Genomic DNA, 14,172 nt, shown 5'->3' with positions numbered 1-14,172 from the left:
GATAAAGATTGTAACATGATCTGCTGCATCGTTTTAATCAATCGATATTCGGTCGATAATGTGTATCCACTTTCAAACTACGATTTCATAATGATTCAAAATCAGACATAATTTTTTCAGGATCAAGTTGAATCTTTATACCGTCTTTTTCTAATTCTTTTTTTGTAGAAATAATATCATTAATATTTTCAAAATTAATTTTATTATATATGTCATAAAATATATATTTAAATTATATTCCTCAACCAGGACGATATAGTACAATTATGTAATATAGTGCAAACACAACATCTTGACTACTGAATAAATGTTTTACTTAACCTGTTGTCTCCAATACAGCTGCAGTCGGACTGGGGATATAGATATTCTGGCTTCTTTTATAGTCAAACATTCTGGGAAAACCCATAAGTCCAGAATATTCGGGAGAATCATGTGATCAAGTCATTCTGGAAAACCCGTCTGGAAAAACCCACAAGTCCAGAACATTTTAGAGAATCATCTGATTAAGTCGTTCTGGGATATTGGGTTCTCCCAAAATGTTTGGCTATAAAAGTCCGTGAATCTCTCTGTCAGACTGGAAATTTGCATTTTGAAGTGGACAGGAGGTAAGTGAAATATTTTCTTAAATTACGTGTGTTAATTGTTACGCACATAGTGAAATTATTGCATGTTTACAGATCGAAAAATAACTTACATGTATCGCCTTGATTTCGTTGTAAGTTAGAAATCATAAATATCCCTTTACTAATTTGAACTGTTATATAATTATGTTACTTCACTGATATTAATTATGACACAGATGGTTAATTAATTACCATGACAAAATGAATTTAGATCTACGCAGAAATATCTACTACAAAGTTATTTATCTTCCTTCAGGTCATGGACCTTAAGAAAGGAAGGAGCAGTACTATATGAATAGGGATTTTGAGCGCATTTTCATACCGAAGGTCTCAGAGTAACAGTATCATAATTATTTTAACAATGGTTATGATGATACCAAAAAACAAATAAAATAAAAATTAGTTTAGTAAATATAAGGGGCACAACCAGGTAATACCTCTACCAGAGAGAGAGAGAGAGAGAGAGAGAGAGAGAGAGAGAGATTTATCTCTCTTAACAATACTGGGAAATGATTTTATTTTGTTTATATTTCTTAGAGAGAGCAGATCTAGTGATATTATTTGTGACAAAATATACTGATTTTGATTGAAGATCCAAATATTTGGCAGCTGCATTCATTGATTGAAATATTGTTTCTTAATCAGTCTCTGCATGTGTAGATTTAACGCCCTTTTTCCATTTGTTTACATCTACCAGTGTTTCCAAATTTGCAATTTTGACTCTGCGTGATAGCTCTCAGATTAGTTAAATTATTATCGATTTTTATACCGTTGATATAAACGATTTCAAGACCGTCTTCGAGTACTCCGTTGAAAAATTCGAATATATATTTATGGCAGAAGTACTATTTCTTCCCATCATTAGGATAACCAGTATTAATGAGAATACCAACTGGTATTTTTCGTCGACAGTGTCTGATTACACCATCACGATTTGCTTCATAATTTTTAATAATGGTGTGTTTAGCAAAGTCTTACCTTGGATGATTGACAAAGTCTTTTTGGTTCATTTTTATATAATACCATTTGTTTAAATAATAATTTGGCTAAATCATTACTTTGAGAATCTTATCAGATAATCTTCTATATTTTATAACCCTGTCACTGTCATTAATATTTTTTTTTCATAATATCTTTTCAGATCTCTGTATTGTTTACCATCACATTGCAAAGACAATTGCGTTTTTCCTCTAAATCCAACATTGCATTTCAAACACGATTTTGGACCTAGACTTCCATTACGAACGCTTTGCAAATCATGTCCGCAGAATTCGTTTACGCAAGCTTTGTTACAAGGAGTCAAGGAAACTATCATTAAAAATGGATGAATTTGAGAGAGTATCTACGATTAAGCCATCTAAAGATAAATTTAATCTTGACAGAATATCCCCTGACATACCGATAAAAGCTCAGGTTGATCCGAAGAATAAAACCTTGATTAATGAAATTCACGACGCCAAGATTTTTTTATAGCAAAGATGGCGCATCTCATGTGTGGTCAACACTTAAAATCACAGATGGTGTCGATGCTAAGATGAACGACAAACGAGCTGCAACTATCATTAATTATCTCCACGATCGAAAATAGTTTTTGAAAGTAAAATTTGTTGTATTAGCAGAAACAGACAATTGGATTATTCGTGACAAATATGATCCTGTCCTTCATAATGAAAAAATTGCCATACTGAGTAAAAATTCCAAACCAAGAATGTTGACTGGTATTGACAAACTGTATTATGAAAGAGCGTATCCTGTAACTGCAGTTATTTATGGAATTTATCCGATAAATGATAACCCCAGCGTTAATACTCTAATAATTTTCAAGACTGAAATGTGTAACCGAACGAGTAACGGAACATTTTACGGTTTCGACTCGTGGAAACGGTCCAACGGATAAAAGACGTAAAATAATAAATGAGTGGGGAGAAATAGTTCAAGATATCGGAGCGTCCGTCAAAGATGTCGCTGAGCTAGAAAAGAAACTAATATTCCCAGGAAGACTAAAATCTATGACCGCAGAGATTTTGTACGAATCAAAATATAAATCAAAAGGAGCTTCGATTGAAATTATTGATCATAATGCGCATGCGTGGACTAATGAGTAACAATATTTCCATGAAATCGAACTGTTAAATTTTACCACGGAAATATATTTGATTTTATTAACGAAATAAGTAAAAACGATCCTGTATCAGTGTGGCTATTTCAACGTTCTGATGATGAAAACTTTGATCAGTTTGTACGACCTAATGGCGTTATTTATCGTACAGAATCTCTCCACGAAGAAATGAAAAATCTTGCGTTAAATATACCGATGATGCTGAACGATTACTGAGTAATTGTTTTACTGTTTCGTCAGTTGCGGCTCATTTTGCTAGAGAGAAAAATTCGTGGAAACCAACTCGATTTGATTTTCTCAATGATATATTATCGAATTGTGTCGAATACAGAAACGATGGATTGTGGAATAGTTAATATGATCACAGAGATGTTATATCGGTTGATATGATTGCCTGTTATCCCATATATACTTGATCAGACATTAAAGCTATCATCTGCACCGTCAGTGTATGATCCCGTAGCTAGACATAAAACAGTTTATCTTAATGGACCTGGGGTTCTTGTAAAACAACTCGTGTGATTGAACTATTTCGGAATTTTGATATGATCGTTTTAACCCATACACACAGACTTGCAAGGGAAATAAGAGAAAGAAATATTAGATCATGTACTTATCACAGCTTTTCTCGATGGAAAGGAGAAGCATGGACTCCTGATGGAATGGGCGAAAAATACATTCCAAATATTATCGTTTGTGATGAAATATGTACAGTGTCTAAAGAAACATTAAAAACATTTCTTGATTGGTTATTAACAAAAGATACTGCTGTTATAAAGTGTGGCGATCATGGTCAACTGATAACTTTTGTTGAATTGTCTCCACATGAATGGTTAAAGAATTTTGTTGATTGTTATGAAGAAATAGCTGCTGATCATAGATCTCTTGATCCAGAATTAAGCGAGTTTAAGAAATTAATCAAACTACAGCCGAATAAAGTTCAATGTGAAATAATGCGTGATATAATTTCAGAAATCCTATGAGCAACGTTTGGAACTTATGGAGACCAAATGATTTGATAATGGCAAGTAGAAAGTTAGTTCGTGATACACTTTAACAACAATTTTTTATGCTACATAAAGAAAGGTTTTCAAATCTACCCGTACCATTATGTTATCGACCGGTTGATACGCGATGGCAGAATATCGACGTTGATATACCAGGATCGTCAGAAAAATAAAATCTTGTATTAATTGATATTGTTTCGGTTCTTGTCAATGATGTTGAAGATGCGCTCAAAATGGAAAAAACTCCATGGACGCTAGCATACGCAATGACGATTCATTCATCTCAGGGGTTAACCATTTCTGATACGCGAGTTTGGATCGTCGATGATCGTATCGAATTGTCAAATTTAGTTTATCTCACAGTGTCTAGAGTTAGACAAATATCTCAGTTGCGGACGGTTATTATAGACGTTACAGAAACCACTGGCGATGTTATTAACAAAAATATAATAAGCAAAAAAATAGTTATAAACAGTGTGCAAATAATAAGCGCGAATTTGACCTTAGTACTGAATTTATAATGATGCCGAAACAACAGCAAAATAATCATTGTGCGAGCTGTAATACAATAATGTTGTGGCGATACTCGAGTAATGATCCAAGACAATTTACTGTAGACAGAATTAATAGTAAGTTTGGTCATAAACGCGAAAATGTAAAGCTGACCTGTCTTGAATGTAATCGACGTCAAGGTGATAGTTTACAAAAGTGAATGCGGTGGTAATTGTGTGTCTTCAGGAATTGCTTGTAATCGTTCACTTTCAAATCCACGTTGAGGAGCAGTTGAACCTAATCTGTAGATTGCAGGTCTACCCGTTGATCGTACCACGCTAGATATTTTATGTGTCGTTACACTCAAATAGGATCAGTCGCTCTTATTTACCAACTTCATGTTCACCAGGTTCATATAAACATCTGACAGTAACCTTACCTAATACTGGTTGTTTTGAAAAATCATGTCGTTTTATTGGTATATTTCTCTTTGTAATTGCATTAATAGGTTTCATGGCGGTTGTTCGAATAATTTCATTATTTAATGCAGCTATCACATATGGTAATCTTGCAACCCATTCACGAGAACTCGTATCTTGAATTACTTCCTTCGCATTCTGATATCCAAATAACCGCTCAGCAAGTGTTCAATTAAATCGTTCAACAATTGCCTGATCACGATGAATTGCGGTATGTCCTCGTCTACTCTCGTATCGTGAATTACTTCCTTCGCATACTGATATCCAAATAACCGCTCAGCAAGTGTTCGATTAAATCGTTCAACAATTGCCTGATCACGATGAATTGCTGTATGTCCTCGTCTAATTATGGTATGTTCTTGTCTATTATGTTCGACATTATGTTTTTTCATCAGAGATGATACTGCACCAGGAAATTCCTTGCCAGGATCAACCTGTAATAGTTGTGGCCATCGTAAGGGTCCTCGTTGATAAATTCGTTCAAAGCAGCTACAACTTCAGCAGCTGTTTTAGCTGATAATGGCTCTGCTTCCTTATATCTACATGCAAAGTCAACGACAGTCAACGCGTATTTGTATGTTAATTGACGTCTCCCAATTTTTGATAGTATCGTATGGTAAAAATAGAATATCTGCTTGATGAACTTACTTAGGAGTGCTGGCATCTAAAAATACATGCTGATTTAGTTTAGGTGGTGGTATAACAATTTGCCATATTGCCTGTCGTGCTAACCCTTTTGCAGTGGCAGAATGCGTTTTTCTCCTGGGTATTTAGCATAAGGAGTTCCTGAAAATTTTGACAGCTTTTGTTGAATTGTCTCCATATGAATGGTTAAAGATGAGCCCAAGTGTGCGGATCTAACACCCACTCTTACTCCATCAAGTCGTTCCCTCGTAATTCTCGCGGAGGTGGAATTGCTGTCATCACAAAGAACTCCATGATAAAACGTCTTAACTACACCACAACATTCAATTTCCACCACACATCGTTTGAACTATTCCAAACCACACTCACACTGAGCAAAGGTCAGTCCATTTTGCTGCTTGAGTGCTTAGAGCCATTATTGCCTTCACTAACTGATGTTATTAATACCTCTCTCTCATCCGGGGAATTCCCATCATTTTTCAAAACTGCCATTCTAAAGCCTCTGCTGAAGAAACCAACACTAGACCATAACGATTTGAAGAACTACCGCCCAGTTTCTAATCTCCCAGTCATATCAAAAATCTTAGAAAAGGTTGTTCTATCCCAGCTTGTATCTCATCTAAATTCAAACAGTCTTTTTAGCAATGTGCAATCTGCACGTCGCCCTTGCCACAGTACTGAAACTACTCTTCTAAAAGTGGTTAATGACATTCTCTCTGCTTTGGATAGCGGAAAGATTACAGTCCTCACCCTCCTTGATTTGTCTGCAGCATTTGACACAATAGACCATGCTATATTACTTCACCGTCTCCAGCATGCATTTGGCATTCATGATACAGCCTTACCGTGGTTCAATTCATACTTGGTCAACAGGACACAAATTGTATCTGCAAATGGGATACACTCCAGCCCAGTTGATCTATGTTGTGGTGTTCCACATTGGTCTGTTCTTGGACCTGTTCTCTTCATTCTGTACACTAAGTCGCTCTCAAGTGTCATAGATCATCATCCAGTGTCTCTCCAATTGTACGCTGATGACACCAAAATGTACAAATCTAGCCATCCAACTGAAGTTGATGCTACCATCCAAGGTATAGAGAAGTGCATTTCTGATGTGAAATCATGGATGACATGTAACAAGCTGCAGATGAATGATGATAAAACTGAGGCCATTCTGATCACAGCAAAAAGACTTTCTCATTCACATCCTTTACCTCAAACAATAAATATCAGCAAGGCCAACATTAAATTCACACAATCAGTACCAAACCTAGGTGTTACTCTGGACAGTACTCTCACATTGCACCAACATGTCATGTACATATGCAAGGCTGCATATCTTGAGTTGAGACGCATCAGCTGAGTTCGCAAATATCTTTCAGTTGATGCCACTAAAACACTTATGTGTTCATTAGTACTTTCAAGACTGGACTATTGGAACTCAGTTCTGTCTGGTTCATCTCAATATCTACTCCAGAAACTTCAGAAAGTTCAAAACACAGCTGCTCGGATCATACTTAGAGTATCACGATCAGAGCACACCTCCCCGCTGCTCTGTGCCCTAAACTGGCTATCCATTCGATCCAGAACCAAACACAAAATTTGTTCTCTGTGCTACGTTTCACTGTCGGACTCTAGTACAACATACCTATCCGACCTCACCCATGTGTACACACCAGCAAGATACTTACGTTCCTCTTCTGACAATCGTATACTCATTATTCCCACTATGAAAACAAAGTCATATGGACAGCGTTCTTTTGCATATCAGGGCCCAGCGACGTGGAATGTATTGCCCACTGAACTTAGACACAAAGACACAGTGATCACATTCAAGAGGGCTCTCAAAACTCACTTATTTCGACTGCAAGAACAAACTTAAAGACCTAATAATGTTTCCTATTTGAAATATTCTCAGCATGTTTTTGATTTTTTAATGTTTTTCTAATTTCACGGTGTTTGTTTTTGTAATAATATTATTATATGTTTTTTATCTTATAGGTGTTGTCTAATGTTGTAAAGCACTTAGAGCTTCTAAAGATTAGGCGCTATACAAAGTCCTCATTATTATTATTTATTATTATCCTTACGTTGAATTTTAGGTAAAAACGAAAAAAATATTCTGTTAGTTATTGCACATTTTCTACCATATTCTATTTTTTCCATTTTTTGTTGTAACAGTAGCCAAATCAGTGGTTGGAGTTTTAACTCTACAACGTAAACAATATAGATTCACGTATATTTATAATATGGATGTAATTGATTCTCAGCGACACGAAAGCAAGAGCCAGTAAAACATATTTCAGCATTACCTTATTCTATCAGAATGATTATAATAGGTCCATCTGGGTCCGGTAAAACGCAATGACTGCTTAATCTTATAATGAGATGGTTAAAGTGGGACAAGTTGTATTTAGTTGCACCATTAGTCGATGATAAGAGATGTTATGATGTACTTAAAGATTTTAATGAAAATGCAAAATTGTTAAATGAAGATGGTGACGACATTATTAATTTTATAACCGATATTGATGAAGCGCTGAGTGTTGACAATTGATGAATTAGATTGATTTGATAATAATCTCGTAGTATACGGTGATGTGATGCTGGATAAACAATCAAGTCCAGCTAGAATATTTTCCAGAGGCAGACATAAAAATACGGATAAAATTTATGTCACTCAACGATATACACAAATACCTAAAGTGATCAGAGATAAATGTAACATTTTAGTTGTATTTAACGGAGTTGATACACATACTCTGAGAAATATTCATCAGTGCAGACTATGTACACACACACACACACACACACGGCATGAATGTCTTTCGTATCGTCAATCTGTGACATAAACACGATCAATACATGAAAGGTGCGTGATTATTGGAATTTAAGCCGATACATTATACTGACTCAAAAGCACACACTATATATGTCTGTATTTATCGCTAAAAGTAGGCACAAAATCTTAATATATATTATGGTATATTAGGATATAGATGGTGTATACATACATACATACATCCATACATCCATTCATACATACATACATACATACATACATGCATTCTCTAACGCATGATCGGTACCATGTACTGTATTCTCAAATAACGCTAAATACAATGGTTATGAAAGCAAAATGTGTTAACGCATACATGTACAGTATTAATTTATGTGTGCTTTTGGTGTTCATCAATTAATAACTTGTGGTCCCTATGGTCACTGAGATTTTCTCCTGTCGCTGATTCGCAAACATTTTTAGACATTACTTTCTTCGAATCTTTTGCACTGCATCATAACACAACGGAAGCCAATCTGTTTAAACAGGTGAATTATCTCATCTTCAAACTGTGCAATTGATTCATCTAAATTGATTTAGATAATCTTAAACTGAAACTTCAAAATCACTATGACGATAAAATAATCAATTTGTCAGGAATGATTCATTGACAGGCATCATATATATATGTGTGTGTGTGTGTGTGTGTGTGTGTGTGTGTGTGTTTAGCAATAGCTCCAAAACGACAAGCTCAATATTCTAACAGCAATAGGCCACATCCAAGCCAGTAAACTGAGCGTTAGATACTAGTTGTACGTCTTTAAAAATTCTTAGAGCTGCACGAGTACTATTGTGAAACAGCCTTTTATTGTCACACTTACAGCAGCAGTTCTGATAGGTCATAGGCAATTGTAAGATTCCTTCATATTTGACCAGTTACACATTTCAATGTACAATTAAACAGAAGGTTAAAATTGTTAATAATGCTTTACAACAAGTAATCTATAATCTGAGGCAAATATGTCATAAATGCCTGACTAAATTAGAAAGGAAAATATTTTTGATATCCGAGATGAGTTATGTGAGGAAAAAAATCTCTTTAGATCGTCAATGTTTAACAGCGACCAGGAAAACCTAGCATCTACCTTAGAAGAGAGCACACCTTTTCATGATAACATTGCTCAAGTAAACGCTTCATAAATCTAATGATTCCTATGTCAAATTATTCAGCGATTTCAGATATAAATCTATTTTCTGAGCATATTTTTCAAATAGAACCAATATTAATATCTGACATATACAGATTCCCAGTCGTGGCTATCATATCGTAAATAGCAAACTATTAATATTCTAAGCAGGATAGATAGAAACGTCAAAAGTGTAAAGCTCCAAAAATTGCATTCCATAAATGGGTATCTACTTCATTACCAAACAAATCCTACCCAGGCCGACCCCATTATCTGTTCTATCATTGCATTTCAAAATACAAGAATGCTTCATGACCAAAACATTCGGTAAATTAGAAAATATTGAAACATTATGTAAAATAAAGGTAAGACATAATCCACGAAACTTTCATTTAAATAAGGCTTCTATTCTTCACACACAGGCGCGCAAAAAGTACATCCATATATTTCCGGAATTTCTCACCATACCAATTCCCCATCAACTCACACATAATGGCTAAAAATGACAGTACTCCATAGTGACTCATCAAACACTCAGTATTACTTTAACTGGTATAGTTGTGACTAATACAACGAAAAAGCTGGTGGCGATATAGCTGGAAATAACCGTCTCAATGTTATTCCTTTATTGCCAACACTTTTACGTGTTACTTTCGCCATCTTGAATTTTTCCACTTTTATCAGCCATTCATCTGTGCGTGCCTGACCTCGTGAGCGGAACATTATGGGAGGCCAAGGTAGCACGCTATCAATATCATAACTAAATTAAAAAAGAAAAGCCGCTGCATATAACGGCTTGTTGTATTTCTATTAATATTTCATGCGTGGAATTCAATAGTGTTGGGAAACTCAAGATAAACTCGTGCCTTACATGTCCAATACAGACAAATAAATATACGTCATACAAAATATTACGTGAAAATTCCATTGAAAATAAATATCATTTTCCCGTAGAGTTGTACTGAAATTGCCTTATCGGAGCATCATAGGACGCTAAGGTACTAGGCTAAGAAGAATTTGTATTTTGAGCTCCAGGCTGTGACATTGTATGACTGTTAGAAAATGAGGCAAATAACACCAAAATTGAACAATTTTATGAACAAAATTCCTAACTGATCGATGTTGTGTTTATTGTGAGTTTGATAACTTAAAATATAATGTAAAAAATGTTTTAAAATTGTTTCTTTTCTTCAAATCCATCTTGGCTATTTCCTTGTCCGCTTTCCGGCAAACATCGCCTCCAGACGGAGACACTATTTTAAGTTCATCATACAGAGGATGTGTATAACGGTACCTGAGACGAAACCAGTCAGAAGAAAGTGCGTGTGATTGCCTTGATAAAATTTTCAACTGTAATGCAGTGACGTATTTACATTTGATGTTAGAAAGTTGTAGTAGCTTTGGATTTTGCTACTCTTTAATGAGAAATTTAACAAATCTGAATTGCAATGGACCCTTTTCACAATACCCTTTACGGACAAGTTGCCGCTCCTGATATCGGACGCTAAAACTCAAAACGGGACTATCACTGCTTGATGAATGTTCCATATATTTCCTTGAAGTGGAGATCGGAGTTGGAAAGTCTGAATAATATCATGAAATCGTGTACATGTACTTTAATTTTGATAAAAAATATGAGCATTCAAAATAATAATAATAATAATAATAGTAATAATAATAATAATAATAATAAATAATAACAATAATATTCATGCAAGGGCGATCGCAGAATTATTTTTTGGGTGAGGAGGCAAACTTATAGTGATCAGCAATTAAGTTTTACGGATGTAGGCCAAATCTTCTTTCGCGATGAAATCCAGGGGGTGGGGACAATTTCCCCTTTTTGCGGGCGTCAATGCTATTTCCCCCAGTAGATTTATAAAAAATAACATACATAGACAAGCAAAATAAAAATATCTCATTGAAATTGATTTTATACTGAAAAAAATTTTTAAGAATGTATTTTATCTTCTTTTGCACCAAGCCAATTAAACAAGCTCTTTGAAGCTTTAGTAATATGCATCAAATCATCTTTTAGAGGTATATACAGTTTATCTATCAAGCGTGTTTAGTGGCATATACAATTTAGCTATTAATGCATGTTTAGAGGTATAGACAGTTTTGCTATCAAAGCAATGTTTCAGGTATGGAATTTAAATAAACTTTAACTAAATGCAGTGGGAAAAAAAAAACACTTCTTGCAAATTCAGAAGACAGCAGACCTCACCTCCCACCCTTTCTGTTGAACTTAAATTAATATCCAATTTCCCCTTAGTACCGCTGGACTAAGACCAACTTTCGTCTTTAGTGATATCTACTAGTCTCCAATGTAATAATGTTAGTTTAAAAACCCTGCAAATGTCTACATAAACCGATTTTCAGTATCCTGGATCTAAGTCTGACAATCATCTAAACAATTTTAATTTTAAAAAAAAAATTTCCTATAGTTTTGATATTTAAATTTTGAAACAGTATTCGATTGTTTTTTGGTATTTTAATTAACTTAACATTATTGGATAGTTTCGGTATAATATTATTCTATTGTATTGGTAGTTAATTTAAAGAAACTAAAATATTCTATAGCTTTGATCGTTTAATTTAAAGTCAATTTATTCAATTTATTTTATTATTTTAATTTAAAATAAAATCATTCTTTTTTACAACTATGATGCATACTTTTCCTGCAAATTAGGGGGTACGTACGCGACACTATCATAGCCATTTGTCTGCTGACGCTAAACAGATTGAAGTTTTCTTTTAATTCTTTGACGTTTTAAACAATGTAAATCCTCCAGGCTAAGTTCTGACATTTTGATTGTTCTCTTACCAGTGAATGCATCGTTTTGGAAGTTCGAGATTTTGCGAGATAACCCGAGGGCGTTATTTTAAGGTATTCTGAATCTGGTCTTATTAGGATCTACCAATATATATTTACCATCCCATGAGAGCATTAAAGCAAGGAGTTCCATGGTGTAGTGGTTATCACGTCTGCTTTACACGCAGAAGGTCCTGGGTTCAATCCCCAGTGGAACTATATTGTACTTTTGATGCGTAGGTCACATATTAATAATAACAATAAACAACTTATTTTCAAACAACGACAGCAGAATTTATTATTTTATTATACTTAGAAACGTTAAACAACAAGAAATAAAAACACAACGTTGATTTATTTATTTATTTATTTATTATTTAGTATGCATTAATTATTAATCATTATCTGAAAACTGTTTATTATGTATTTATTCATGATAAATTTATAAATGTTTAATGTATTATTTATTTGTTATTTAGTTTTAATTTTTTATTTATTATTGATATATTATTTATTTAAATATCTATTTATGTACGTGTTTTATTTATTAATAATTCATTTATTTTTTTATTATTTATTTATCTATTTATTTATTTTTTTCATTTATTCTCATTTAGTTTCTTTTATTCTTATTTCATTTCTTCTCGTTTCATAACAATCTCATTGGGGATCAGAGATCTTTCAATCTCATCAAAATGGGATAATCTATACATAGACATAGATATGCTAATATATATGCACAGTGGAACCCCTCAACACCGAAACCCCTTTGGACATCCTCCCCAATTTTTCCGTTCATATAAGTATTAGGTTTACTGACGATATTGCAAATATACGTGCAATTGTGGAGAGAGAGAGAGAGAGAGAGAGAGAGAGAGAGAGAGAGAGAGAAAGAGAGAGAGAGAGAGAGAGAGAGAGAGAGAGAGAGAGAGAGAGATGTTCACACAGAAATACAGTGTTCTTCACTTAAAATATCGGAATAATGAGATACTTTTTAACTTTAATACAAGTCCTTTAAAAATACGAATGATACCCTACAACGTATAAATAAATACTCGGTATATTTAATATTGTTCACAGTTCAAGGTCTTCGTTTCAGAAATGTATGGAGCATTGTCTAGTTTGTTTCTTAGATATTTCTATAACTAATATGGTTGTATTAACAACTCCATCTCTTATACTGAAACCATTATGTTCATCCTTAGCACCTACGGAAATTTTTAATCTCTGTACAAGAACTAAAACTCCAGGTTTTGTCATTGAGTGAATCTGACTTTTAGGATATTGTTGTGTCAGTCTCCGTCGGCAAAGCATTGAAAGCGAGGCCACATGCCTAGTTTTAAATTAAGCTTCGGTTTATGGGGGTTTTTAAGCGTAAAATTGAAATTTGGGATAGAAGTTTGTTCGATATTCGAAGTTGAGGAGTTTCAGTAGAACGACAACAAAAAACACAACCTCCTCAGCAAACACCTGGAGCTTATAGAAATATATTTTTTAAAGATCATTATAAATTACTCAATGATCGAGGAGAGTCAGCAGGTATTGTTGATTTTTTTTAAAAAGGAGAGAAATTCGTGTATTAAGATTCTGTTGAACGGGTAAAACCTGAAAAATGGATTGCTACAGTATATGCCGCCCACAGAAATCGATATTCTTTAGATACTACTAGTCAGGATTTAATGACTTTAAACGAGAAGCAATGATACATAGAGATGAACTATATGAAAAACTAGCTAAAGAAGCAAATGTGACCGTTGAAGAAGCTAAACAGCGACTTAATGACCCTGGTGAAATTAACGAACCTAAGTCAGGCGCTACAGGAAGTGGTTTTTCTACTCAAGGAAGCGGTCTTTTTGCTTGTCCTAACAGTGTTCTTTCTGACGTAGATAGATTAGAAGTTCTGATCGGAAGAAAACGAGCAGGAAACAATGCGCCGGAAATAATTAATGAAATTTCTGATATTTGTCGAAGATTATTTACAGGCAGTATTATTGATCACAAAATTTATCGTTATCTTATTGATGAA

At 34.2% G+C, this 14,172-nt stretch overlaps 1 non-coding gene across 1 annotated transcript; it reads left to right on the top strand.

Moving 5' to 3' along the window:
* The first annotated feature begins 12,292 nt into the window (after positions 1–12,292).
* Positions 12,293–12,365, top strand: Trnav-uac (transfer RNA valine (anticodon UAC)). Its single transcript has one exon. It is a non-coding gene; the product is annotated as a tRNA-Val (tRNA).
* Positions 12,366–14,172: the final 1,807 nt, after the last annotated feature.

Source organism: Sinohyriopsis cumingii, chromosome 12, assembly GCF_028554795.1.
Source record: "Sinohyriopsis cumingii isolate HCF-2022 chromosome 12, ASM2855479v2, whole genome shotgun sequence".
NCBI classification, from domain to species: domain Eukaryota; kingdom Metazoa; phylum Mollusca; class Bivalvia; order Unionida; family Unionidae; genus Sinohyriopsis; species Sinohyriopsis cumingii.
The sequence above is the reverse complement of the archived record's forward strand: the minus strand, read 5'-3'. Positions and strand labels throughout refer to the sequence as shown.